This window comes from Saccopteryx bilineata, chromosome 4 (genome assembly GCF_036850765.1).
Source record: "Saccopteryx bilineata isolate mSacBil1 chromosome 4, mSacBil1_pri_phased_curated, whole genome shotgun sequence".
NCBI lineage: Eukaryota > Metazoa > Chordata > Mammalia > Chiroptera > Emballonuridae > Saccopteryx > Saccopteryx bilineata.
Window position 1 is genome coordinate 215586278 of NC_089493.1, and position 12690 is coordinate 215598967.

Below are 12690 nucleotides of genomic sequence, written 5' to 3' on the forward strand. Positions count from 1 at the left end.
AATCAATGTTGGTAAAATAAAGTGATTACTCCTTGGTACCCATCTTTCAAAAAAAAAAAAAAAAAATAGAAAAGGAAAAGACATATACTGACTGGGTAAAATAGGTTCCGATGGTATTAAAGCCCTCAAAGTTCTTTCAGAAAATGCAGACTAAGAACAAAGTAGGTAACAAAAACTTTCAGTATAAAGAGAAACTATTATAATCGCATCACTATTAGGTTCTTTCTAAAATGAAAATGGCAGTCTACCATAAGGTTTCTGTAGGAACAAAACCACATATCAAGTGGATCTGAGTCATCTTCAAATTTCAATCATCTTCCCACAACACTTTGATTTAGAAATTAAACATAACCTTCAGTTACGTGTTTTGATCTTAGAGTGAAACTGCCATGCCACATTAAAAGATGTGGGAAGAAATTAATTCTCTTCTGCTAAACTTATCTTTTCAAAGCACGTATTTTGCTATAATAAGAGCAATACAGTCACTTAAATAAAAACAGCCAATGAATAATGATAAAACATTAAAATATGGGATGTCAATTTGCAAAGAAAGAATTCTGGCATTCTTTTACTCACACCGGCAAATATCTTTCTCTTTGACTCACATCTCCACTAACACTCGCATCTTCATATTATGTTTTGTAAAAACTCAAGGATGAAAACCAAACACACTATATCACAAAAGAAATTATATTGATAAATAAACACACAAGCTGGATACTTAATAAGGAACAAAAATAATCATAAATCCAGTTGCTGCAAGATTGGTATTACTGATTCAAACAATTAAATGATTCATTATTACTTTAAGTGGAAAATGTTGCTCATTATGGCACATCTAGATACATTTAACTTTCTACTTTATGATATGTTGGAAAGACATGTGAGACATCTAATTATATTTTAGTTAAAGCGAACAAGTAAACTTTTACTTTTTTTCCCATAAGAGGTATTCTGAACTTCAAAGATATAATTATGATTACTCTTACTGTTACTTGACTATGTGATATCTTACGAGTTCAAGAATATTTCCTCGGTCCTAAAAGTCACTCCATATCTCTAAGCTTACTATGTATTGTACAGAGTGTTATCTTATCCTAGCTAAAAATGAAAGCTGAGTTCATGTTAAAGACACACAGCCAATGCTCATTTTCTTATGTGTAAAAAAAGAACAGCCAATTCTTTCCCACTGGATAAATGTGATCATGCCAAGTTATTTCCTCTATCTATTCCAGTTTAGAGCCAGGATGATGAATTTTGAGTCATCTTCAAGTTTCAGTAATGTAATATCACACATATAAATAATAAATAATGCTAATGGTCTTTTCTGCCAAACTCCTTACTACAGGGCCTTTGCATCTGCAATTCCCTCTGCCTAGGATGCTCTTACTTCCAGTCTCTGTGCCTCCATAACTTCTTCCCTTCCTTCCTGTTTCACCCCCTCAGGAAGCATTCTGTGCTCTCCCAAGCACATCACATTCCCGAAAGTGGACTCCCCACACCCTGTCTTCCTTCGTAGCACTGTCACAACGGAAACTGCATGTCTGCTCAAGACCTGTGGGCCACGTATGTTTTGTCTCACTTTGGGTCCCCAGTTATCTTCTCCAGTGCCAGATACACAGTAGGATTAGACTATTCATAGCATACAATTGATTGATTAATGAATGAATTTAAGATTTGTGTCTCTCAGGTCAGTATTTTCTACAGTTGCTATTTTTAATGACTACTACTAAGATTGCTTTCATATTTTTGTCTATACAGTGATAACTGGTAACCTGATACTTAATCCTCTGTCATATTTATATAGCATCTCATTTATGGAATAAGAAGAATTTATACTGAGAAGTAGAAGCTGAATGGATTTTGAAGTCAGGAAGCTCAGGGTTTGAACTCGAGCTCAATACTTAGAAGCTGAGTGACTACAGAGTGATGAGTGAATCCCCTGGAGTCACTGTTTACTTGCCCTACGAAAGGTAGGAATATACTTCTTCATTTGCAGGATAATTACAATCATTAAACCCAGTACTACAGGTGAAGTGCTGGGTACACAGTAGTACTGGGAAGCTAGCCTACAACTTGTAAGACCATTCAGTTTTGAAATATAAACTCAGCCCTATCCTACAGTAAGTCTATCAAGTGAATCACAGTACTTACACTACGAAGACCTCACTTTGCAGAATTAATGATGAAAAGCTTTTAACAGATATTGCTTCATTTATTCCTTAACAATAATCATTATACGAAGAAAAAATTTACAGGGTTACAAAAATTAAGAAGTTTCTCTTAAGTATCAGTCATGGAAGAGCTTCAGGCTGCAAAAGTAGAAATAACTAGGGAAATATGTCAATTTTCCCAATGACCACGGCTGCTGAAAACTCTATATTAATGCTTCTAGTCCTACTTTAGTATCTTTCCCCAAGGACAAAAAGAGATGAAATGTATGTCAGAAATATAATAAGGCTAAAAAGAAACTCGTTTTAAAAAGCCCTGCAATTAACTTAATAAATGGGCCTAACCTGCCATTAACATTGACATAAATCATTTTATTTACACAGTTCTAGAATTTAGGACACACATACCTTTAAGCAACTGTATTGTATTGTCAACAATACCTAAGAGGGAGGCAGAACCTCCCTGTCATGGTTAACTGTGGTATATTTTGTCTTGGATGTATCCTTCACACCGCTGCTTAAACAGCATTCTAGTTCCCCATGCCAAAATAAACGCCAAATGGTCTAAATATGTCAGAGCCTCATGCTATTCGCCTACACCACCATTGTTAGTCTTTCCACATCATATTAAGTAATTAATTCAGTGTTTTATCATGTCTTTGATTCCTAATTTTTCATACAGTACAGCCACCATGTTTTCTTTCAAAGGCCATTCAGTGACGTGGCAAGGCTTGCCACAAAGGGAAAGTCTACACTGTCCTCCTCGCAAAGCACGAGCTGCTGGTTTAGCATCCCACAGTGTGTTCTGTTTCCCAGCTGTAGGCTTCTCTAAGCACATGCAGCTGGATTTTTTGTAGCTGTTATTGAACAAAGCAAGTTAAGCACTGTACAATACCAGTACCAGGGCAACGGAACTGTCAGCTGTAGAAGCAAGCTAGGCTTTCAGTGGGCGATGTTGCTATTCTACACTTTCATCGTATTATAGCAAAAATTGGAATTTCCAGGCATCTCTTGATCTTGTCAGAAAAAAATAGTTATGTTCATTATCTTTTTTTACTATATCACATTTCACTATAAAATGGAAATACTAAGCAATATTTTTTCTCTCAAAAGTCTGTATTTATTGGATACCACTTGCAGCCTTACTGACACATTTGTCTGTGTATGTGTGCAGAAAGAATATTTTCCTGCAAAACTGCAGCAAATGGAAAAAAAATGACATTTTACTTTTTTCATAATGTGTAGATAAAACAAAAACAGTATATTGTAAGGCTTCTGAGTAGTCCTGAGTATTATCACTAACTAGTAAATAATCACATTACGCAGTTTATATTATGGTTAAAAGGACATTCTAAGTAAAGGCATTATTTTATTTTATACTCAGACATGATTGAAAATTATGTACTTGGAAATAATTTGCTTGTCATTTACCTTCCCAATTTTTCTAACACTTAAAGATGACCTTGAACTAAGAAGAAACACAACTGCCCTGCCAATATTTCTGTTACTCATTATAAAGAATGTGCTTGACAAGTCATCTGCTATTTACAGTGAATGTCAGGTATTTTTGTCTCTAGATTTCAGCTAACTTTAGTGAGATCCGAGAAGAGAGCGAGAGATAAACAGGAACATTGATCTGTTCCTACCTGTTCCCTGACCGGAGATCGAACCAGCAACCCCTGTGCTTCGGGATTGTGCTCTAATCAGCTGAGCTATCCAGCCAGGGCTCAATTTTAGAAATTTAAAAAGTTTGCATAAGGCCTTGGCCAGTTTGCTCAGTGGTAGAGCACTGGCCCAGAGTGTGGATGTCCCGAGTTCGATTCCGAGGTCAGGGCACACAGGAGAAGTACCAATTTGTTTCTCCACCTCTCCTCCTCTCACTTCTCTTTCTCTCTCTCTCTTCCCCTCCCCTCCTACATCCATGGCTAGATAGGAGTGATTAATCCCCAGGTGCTGAGGATGGCTCCATGGCCTCTGCCTCAGGCACTAAGAAGAGCTGGGTTGCTGAACAAGGAAGCAATGCCCCAGATGGGCTGAGCACCGCTCCTTAGTGGGCTTGCCGGGTGGATCCTGGTCAGAGCGCATGAAGGAGTCTGTCTAACAAGGGAAGTCTGCCTCCCTTTGTCTAAACTAAATTAAAAAAAAAAGTTTACATAAAACCTCCCAAGCTAATATATATAATATTCAAAATGCCATACTATCTCTCAAAATACAAATACTTGATATTGCTATTATATGTGGCTCAACATGAAACCTAGTGATTCATCAATTTTTCTATTTCTCTTCATCTCTCTTATAGCATCCTAATCAACCTAATTAAGGCTTTGTTCATCTGAAAGCTCTGATGACAATTTGTTTAACTCTGTCCCACTGTGGTCTTCTTATAAGGAGAATTAAATCTAATCTCTGACAGCAATCATTAAATGATCCCAACTGGCCCCAATTAAGCCACATGGCTCATGGGCTTCCATATAGTCAAGTGCCAAGTTCTCTGTTTCATTTACACGTCATTCTTTACCTTGGTTTATTTTCTTAAAGCCAATTAAGTATGTGTCTTATCAAGTAGAACTACATTTCCTTGAGTACACTAACTCAAGACACAGTGCATAAAGTGCTTTGCAGTTACACTGAAGTATTATGCAGGACTGCTGAAGCCATTCTCTCTAGCAGTGTGCTATTAATGAATAAAAAACTTTCTATTTCCTCATGCTGAAATCGACCCATATGTTATCTTCTCAAAATAATGTACACGCTTACACACTTCTGGCTAACAGAAATCAGTAACTTTCATTATTTACCATGATCTTGTATGTAGTATCAACACTGAGTGAACCTTAATATTCTTTTTTTTTTAACATCTGAAACGATCTCTTTATGACCCTTTAAAAGAATGGCACCAAAGTAAGACTTCTGAAGTTAACCTTCTTTCCCCTAATTTCTGCTTTAATTTTTTCACATACGCTCGATTGTAAGCTCTGTAATGATGTTCCCAGGCCTTTCTCTTGAGCACAGGTAGCCTGAGGATTGAGAGCTCATTGATTGTGCGCCACTCCAGGGAGATGGCTGATTAAAATCGGCCTCACGAGGAGGAGTGGCTCCTATTCACATCCGGCTCTTTTTATTTTAAACTCTAATACCTGTATGGAAATTTGACCCCCCAGTGTTAGCATTGGAGAACCATGGTTTATAGCGGGAGTCGGAAACCTATGGCTCGTGAGCCAGATGTGGCTCTTTTGATGGCTGCATCTGGCTCACAGACTAATCTTTAATAAAAATAATAATAATAATGTTAAAAATATAAAATGCCCTGGCCGGTTGGCTCAGTGGTGAAGCATCGGCCTGGCGTGCAGAAGTCCCGGGTTCGATTCCTGGCCAGGGCACACAGGAGAAGCGCCCATCTGCTTCTCCACCCCTCCCCTTCTCCTTCCTCTCTGTCTCTCTCTTCCTCTCCCGCAGCCGAGGCTCCATTGCAGCAAAGATGGCCCGGGCGCTGGGGATGGCTCCTTGGCCTCTGCCCCAGGAGCTAGAGTGGCTCTGGTCGCAACAGAGTGACGCCCCAGAGGGGCAGAGCATCGCCCCCTGGTGGGCAGAGCTTCGCCCCTGGTGGGCGGGCCGGGTGGATCCCGGTCGGGCGCATGCGGGAGTCTGACTGTCTCTCCCCATTTCCAGCTTCGGAAAAATACAAAAAATAAATAAATAAAAAATAAAACATTCTCATGTATTACAATCCATTCATTTCCTACCGCTCATGTTCATGGTTGCGGGTGGCTGGAGCCAATCACAGCTGTCTTCCGGGACAACACCAAATTTTTATTGGATAATGTGTAATGTACACGGGTTGTTGTATGGCTCTCACGGAATTACATTTTAATATATGTGGCATTCATGGCTCTCTCAGCCAAAAAGGTTCCCGACCCTTGGTTTATAGAGTCCTTCACCTTTGACACAGTTTCTTAGTCCATTACCTCGACTACTTTCCTATGAATTGAAATACATGCACTGTATTTTTTATATTTTGTCCAACTACAGCTATCACTGTCATCTGTTAGTATCTGATGCCGTTTATCTGTCACAGTTCTTAGAGCCGATGGATTAGAACATATCTGTTCACCCTAATCATTAAACCTGGACATCAGGACAGAGAACTCAAATAGACGCTATGCATCTTATAGGACATTAATCTTGATGAAACATGTAATTCTTATTACTTGACCATTAGATGTAACTGCAAAGAAAAAAAAACACAATGAAATCTTTAACATGCTGATGTTTGGCAACACCTATAAAAAACAGTACAGGCATTTTCTTTATGAGAGATAAATATATGCTTGATCATCTCAGTAAGTAACTGTTCTCAAAAGAGAAATACTCAAAATATTTATTCCAAAAGGCTGATGATTTAGAAAATAGTTACCAACCTCACATCTGACTGGCTTTCAAACAATGTATGATAAAAGTACTAAAATGTTAGTAAAGCAAAGCAGATGCTGGGGTGTTGCATTATGAAATATTTCTCACTGTATTACAGTAATCTCCAGTAAGATTTGATGTTAATTTTAGAGCATGCTTCTGCTAAAAAGGGCAAACCCTGCAACAGATTTAGTACAAAGAAGCTGAAAATATCCTGTGGAAAAAAAAAATCTGTAGTGAAATCAGCCAGCCCAAATCCTGCCATTACTCAGCACTGCAGTGACGTGCGGATGTTTGTAGTGGTTTGAGGAACCAGCAGGGGTGGAAACTCCACATACTCGACTCCAACATGATTGCAATTGAACCTCATCAAAGTAAGAGCTCATAATTTGTCACAGAAAACAGCCAATTAACATATGTTAGAAAAAGGCTTCATAAAGATAATATATGATTAAAGACCCAGTGCAGCTGTTGGAAATCAAAACTATGCATTTAAAAAAGAAATCTCAGTCTCAGCTTCCGTATGGTTAAACTGATAATGGCTACTATGATTTTTTTTAAGTAGAAAAATATAATTACAGAGCTTCTCATAAGTTTGGGGTTATGGCAAAGGAGAACTGGGTACTGTGGCACTATTTACTATGCCTTACTTAGTTCTATAAATAGTCAGAGCCCTTGCCAAAACTCTGTAGTTACTTTGTTATAGTGCTATTTTAAAACACAGACCTTCATTGTGAGCTAAATGGCCTTCAGGATGCACTTTGTAGTTATAGCATTCCTCTCAAAACTATATCCTCCCTTTATCTGTGCATAACTCCAGGACAAGAGGACTCTCCAGGACTGCCCCGGTCACTGTAAAACACGCTTGGGCTGTGTAACACATGGTTTTAATACTTCAGAACTTTTGTCAGGGTCGGTGGTCAGAAGGGTGAGAGTTAAATGTCAGACATGAGATTAAGATACATGAACACAGTGCAGATCCTCTGTCAGGATGCAATGCAGGCTACCTGCCACCTTCGGTATCGATGAATTACGTGTAACTATATATGTATTTGGTATATTTGTATCATAGATTTTAAACTTAACTTCAGCTTGGAACATGTAAGCAATCAAATCCTGGCTAAGCTGACTTCACTGAAGACCATGAGCCAAAATCATGATGCTTAATATTACAGCAAACAATGAAAAAGTTTGATCATTACTCACAGAGACATAAAAATGTCAAACATGATAGTAGGTGCCAGGGACACCACTGTGAACAAAACAAAGGTCCTGCTCTTCACAAAACATGTTTTAAAGAGGCAATAAACAAGCACACCAATATGATGACTTTAGAGAAGTGCTATAAAGCAAATACCACAGTAGAATAGGCTAGGGGGTAACTGAACAGGGAAGGGCAGAGGTGACTAGCACTGTCAGGGAAAGGTTAAGAACGTAACATGTGAGGTGTGATTTAAACTGCAGATGGAATTAGGCAGTATTAGAAAAATAAATACTCCAGCACTTGGTCACTGGTAGTACAAACAGGGCTAATTCATAATTTCCTAAACCTCAGTTCCCTTATCTGTAGAATGGGAATAATAACACATTTATACTGTGATGAGGTTGTGAAGCTCAAATAAATTCAGAGCCACGTTCATTTGTAAAAATTCAGTTGGACACAATTCAATTTCATATATTTACCATGTAAACCTAGTTCTTTAATTCAATATTATATGATTTTATAAAAGTTATAAATCACTTAAAGCACTGGGGATATATGAGAATATAATAATGCAAAAATTTCTAAATTAATTTTAATTGAATCCAAAAGTGTGTCTTTTCTGGAAATGTGAATTATTTCATTAAAAGCAATCCTACTAGTTGAAATAAGTTCATTTTGCAATGCTAAATATAGACAGCACCATGAATAATCTGACAAATACAATACACATTTTCTGCAAATGTAAAATATAGAATAATTTTTTTAATTGTATTTTTTATCTCTTAGAAATAAAAAAAATTTACATTATTACTAATATAACTGAGTCATTGTGTTAGGTTGATTTATTTCCTTTCTCATAGGGCCCAACTCCCAAGCAATCAGCACAGTTTTGATTAAGATCTCAGCAATATTTGAAAATCCCAGTGTCTCATTGTATGGGAAATATTCACATATCTTTGGACATACCCATCTAATGAGTAAGCTATATAGCCTCAAGCCAAACAGATTAATTTCCAACTTAGAATGAATAGACAAATGGAATCATCTAGTATTTTTTTTAATTACAGCATTTTTAAGGAAAAAATGCAAAATTTAAGAAATATGAACATTTATGTAGAACATGATCACAGGACAATAGATACTTTAATTTTAAAAGTTGCAAAATAGAAATGTCCAATGAAAAAACTACAGAATTTTAAGTAAGGAGAGAGGGTCAAAATGTCCTATGTAACATCACATTATGTAATGAATGGGCATATATTTCCAATTCTTCCTCCCCTGACACTTTTCTGGAGGAGTGTTATAGATGTGATCCTTTATTTCATCATTTCATTTTATTTCCTATTTGGTGAACATAATTTGTCAATTTTAAAATAGAGCAAGCTGTGTAATTTGTAAAACCAAAATTAACACTAATCTACTTTTATTTGCTATTGATCAAATGCTCTGAAAAAAATCATAAATTCAAAAAGTTCATAAAATCAAAACTATCTTCTCTCTTTTCTGAAATCAATCATGGTACAGATGTACAGTCTAATAAACACCAACATAGCGTTTGGTTTTTATTCTCAATGCTAACCATTTTTTCACATTGCGTCCTCACCTCCCTCCCTCCCTGCCTATCTTGTGAAACGACCTTTAGAGGACACCTCTTTTTCCCTTCAAAACCCGGTCATAACTGCATACAAAGCAGGCATGAAAATACAAGTTTCTTCTATTTGTAGCATTCCCCACTCCATTTTTTCATTTCATCACCTTTCTTTATCTCTTTTTCCACATGTTTAGAACTGAGGGGATATGGAAAGTGAAACTGTCAGAGAGCTAGTTATAGAGGTGTTTTCAGATGAACAGAACGTTTTCTCCATTCGACCGGCAGCGCAGAGCAAGTGTGCTGTAGCTGAGTCTGCTCCTAGACCCCAGGCCTGGAGGAAGGCTCCTTATCTCGGCATGTCTACACATTCTATCCCAGGCTATTTTCAAGGATAGCCCAAGTCATCGTTGGCAGATAATACTACATGGGAAGTATTACAGTACTTCCCTTGTGAAAAAGACCATGCTACTGCGGATCAGAAGTTACTAAAATGGAGTTGTTGTTTTTTTTAAACTCTGATTCTCTAAAACCTAGGATCCAAAATAAAGCACTCATTGGTGGAAGAAACCTCATGACTCTCTTGAGAAATAGCAAAGTGGGTTCCAAAGATCACTGGTTCCTAAGGATGCTAACAAGCTCTTCCTCAAAAATAAATAAATAAATAAATAGCCTGAAAATCAAAATAAAAATTAAGAAAATGAATTTCTTTGCTGTAGGACTTTTCATAATCTTCAATTTACTAGATGCCAGAATCTGGAGTATTTTCAAATTTATCTGGACTATCCTTTGGGAAATCCTAGCTTTAAAGAAAGGGACAAGTTTCTTCCCTCTGATGACTGAATATACTAGACTGCTAAAATGCCCGAAACCAACACTTAAGCTTAGTGCCTGGCTCAAGGAAAACAATGATATTGTTAAATAATTGATCAAACAATGAAAAATTATTCTTTTAGCTTTACAAAGAAACACAAACATAATATCAGGTGCAGAAAATTGCTGCTCTTTTAAAGTAAAAATATTAATAAAATATTTAGTATTTAGTACAATTTGTTTCCAAAGCCCAAGGTACCAAGGAGTGGTGCAGCGCAGTGGAAAGAAAGCTCGGACTGGAGTCCGGCTCTGGGTGGGTTCTGCCACACACCAGCTGCATGTGTTTGTGCCAGTCAGCTCCTTTGAGTTTCATTTTCCAGAGACACATAATGGGTACTGGGTTCAATTTCTACAGGGCCCTTTCAGTTCCTAAACGGTATGAATTCAATCAAGGTGTAAGAGAAAATGAGGTCAGAATGCATCTCCAAAGGATATAGTCCTAGAAAAACAATAAGCTGACAGAGATGTGTAACAGCCTGGACAGATATAATTGGTTTTCCTTTTGTATTTTTTTTGTATTGAAGAGTAGCTTCATTTTAGCTTCCAGCAGTTAAGCAGTTATAAAGACCAAGGTCATATTATGAACTCTGAACCATTAATCATATTTAGAACTTTAATAAATAATAGCTACAAATTATAAAACACTGCACTAAAAGCTTTACATATATTAACTCTAATCCTCATAACAGCCTATGAGGTAGACACTATTATCATTTCCATTTTACAGAGAAGAAGGGAAACAGAGAGGCGAAGTTACCTACTTGCCCAGGGTCACACAGCTCTTGTTAGAGCTCTAGTTTGAATCCCTGTAAGTCTCGTCCCGGACTCATACTTGAACCATATATTTTGTTATTTCCCCATGATGCAAAGTAACGTTCAAAAGAGGACTTTAGAGGTAAAATTGTATGCAGAAAACATGATGTTCACAGAGATTTAGTGGAATCTAAGAAGTATTTTTGAAGTCAGTGTTCTTTAATTCATCTAACATACTCTTATTCTTGATGGCAACAGGAGTTCACCTCACTGTACTAGTAGAAGAATGCAATGGAACTGCAATTAGACGTTAGCCATTAGACTACCAGAATTTGCTGGCCAGTCAGAACCAACAGTCTGCCCTCCAGATTTCCCCAAATGAACGTTGTTACTCATAAAGAAAACCAGGTGAATGTGTATGAATCAGCATATATTTGTTTCGACTCTTGGGAAGAAAATCCCCACCAAAACAGGTGTCTTTCTGAAAATGGGTCAGTAGAGTCAATCTAATTTCTGAAGAAGATGAGAATTACATGGATAATTACAGCTATTTGTCTCCAGGTTTGACTGGCTCGCCTTCAAAGTACCTTGGGTAGGTTTCTAACCCTGACCTCATCAGCCTTGGTATTACCCTGGGAACGATCTCCCCCATCCCCTTTCTGTTCCTCCTCTTGTTCCATCTTCTCTTTAGGCTTTTTCTTCCTTCTCCTTCATCTCCTTAAATTATGCTCTACTACAATATTCTTCTATATGTAGTGAAGTTTCCACTTTAGAATTTTATACATTTATCTACTTCTTTAAAATTCTTTTTGCTTCAGACCTCTGGGGATAACTGTGCAATTCAAACTCTTTAAAGATATTATTTTAGAAGCAATATTATGGCTATCAGCTTTATAAGACACACACCTAATAAAATATAATTAATTAAATAAAAACAGTTGACATAATTGGCTATATATTTATAATAGTTGAAGAAAAATCATATACTTTGGTGTACTGCAGACGTTCACACCAGTTTTGTCACAATGTATGGTGTAGCCTCACTCTAGCAGAACCTACAGAGTGAGAAAGTAATAGTGTATATTTTAAACATATGTCAGACTTTTTTCCTACAGTTATAGGCAGAGCACTGTGATATAGATATAGGTATGTATATGTATATACTCATTTAGGTATTTATATATGTTATTTGTACCAGTGGATGAGTACACAGTGGGTCAGAGTCATTTAAAAATTTCATAATCAACAATGACACATTATATCCAAGCATGAATTCAATCTGAGATGCTGGCCAGTTCACTGTGCAAAATGAAAGCTCAAAATGGCTGTTTATATAGCCCACAACTTTAAGAGGGCTTTTGCAAACAGGAAATCTCTAAATTTCTAATTTAATAAGAAAGGACCTGTTGGCAAATACTATCTTTCACAATGAAAAAATCTCTGGAATCATTTTTATATCAGTCTCACTCATGCTCGTCAGTGCATCCAGTAATTAATGTGTTCTGAGAAGTGTAGAGGGTAGGGTAACATTACTTTTAGATGCTAGAAAAATGGACATTACCATCAACTAATACCTAGTTAACACAATTAGTCATTATTTAGCCACATTCCTGAAATTCTAAAATGCAAAATTATGTTAAAATATTCAACCTTTATATTTTATGAACTGGAAAACAATGACTGTAGCACAA

General features: G+C 36.8%; 1 protein-coding gene across 16 annotated transcripts in view; it reads right to left on the reverse strand.

Annotated features, from left to right (window-relative positions):
* MEF2C (myocyte enhancer factor 2C) overlaps positions 1 to 12690 on the reverse strand; it is a 168958-nt gene that overhangs the window by 96157 nt on the left and 60111 nt on the right. The window lies entirely within an intron of this gene.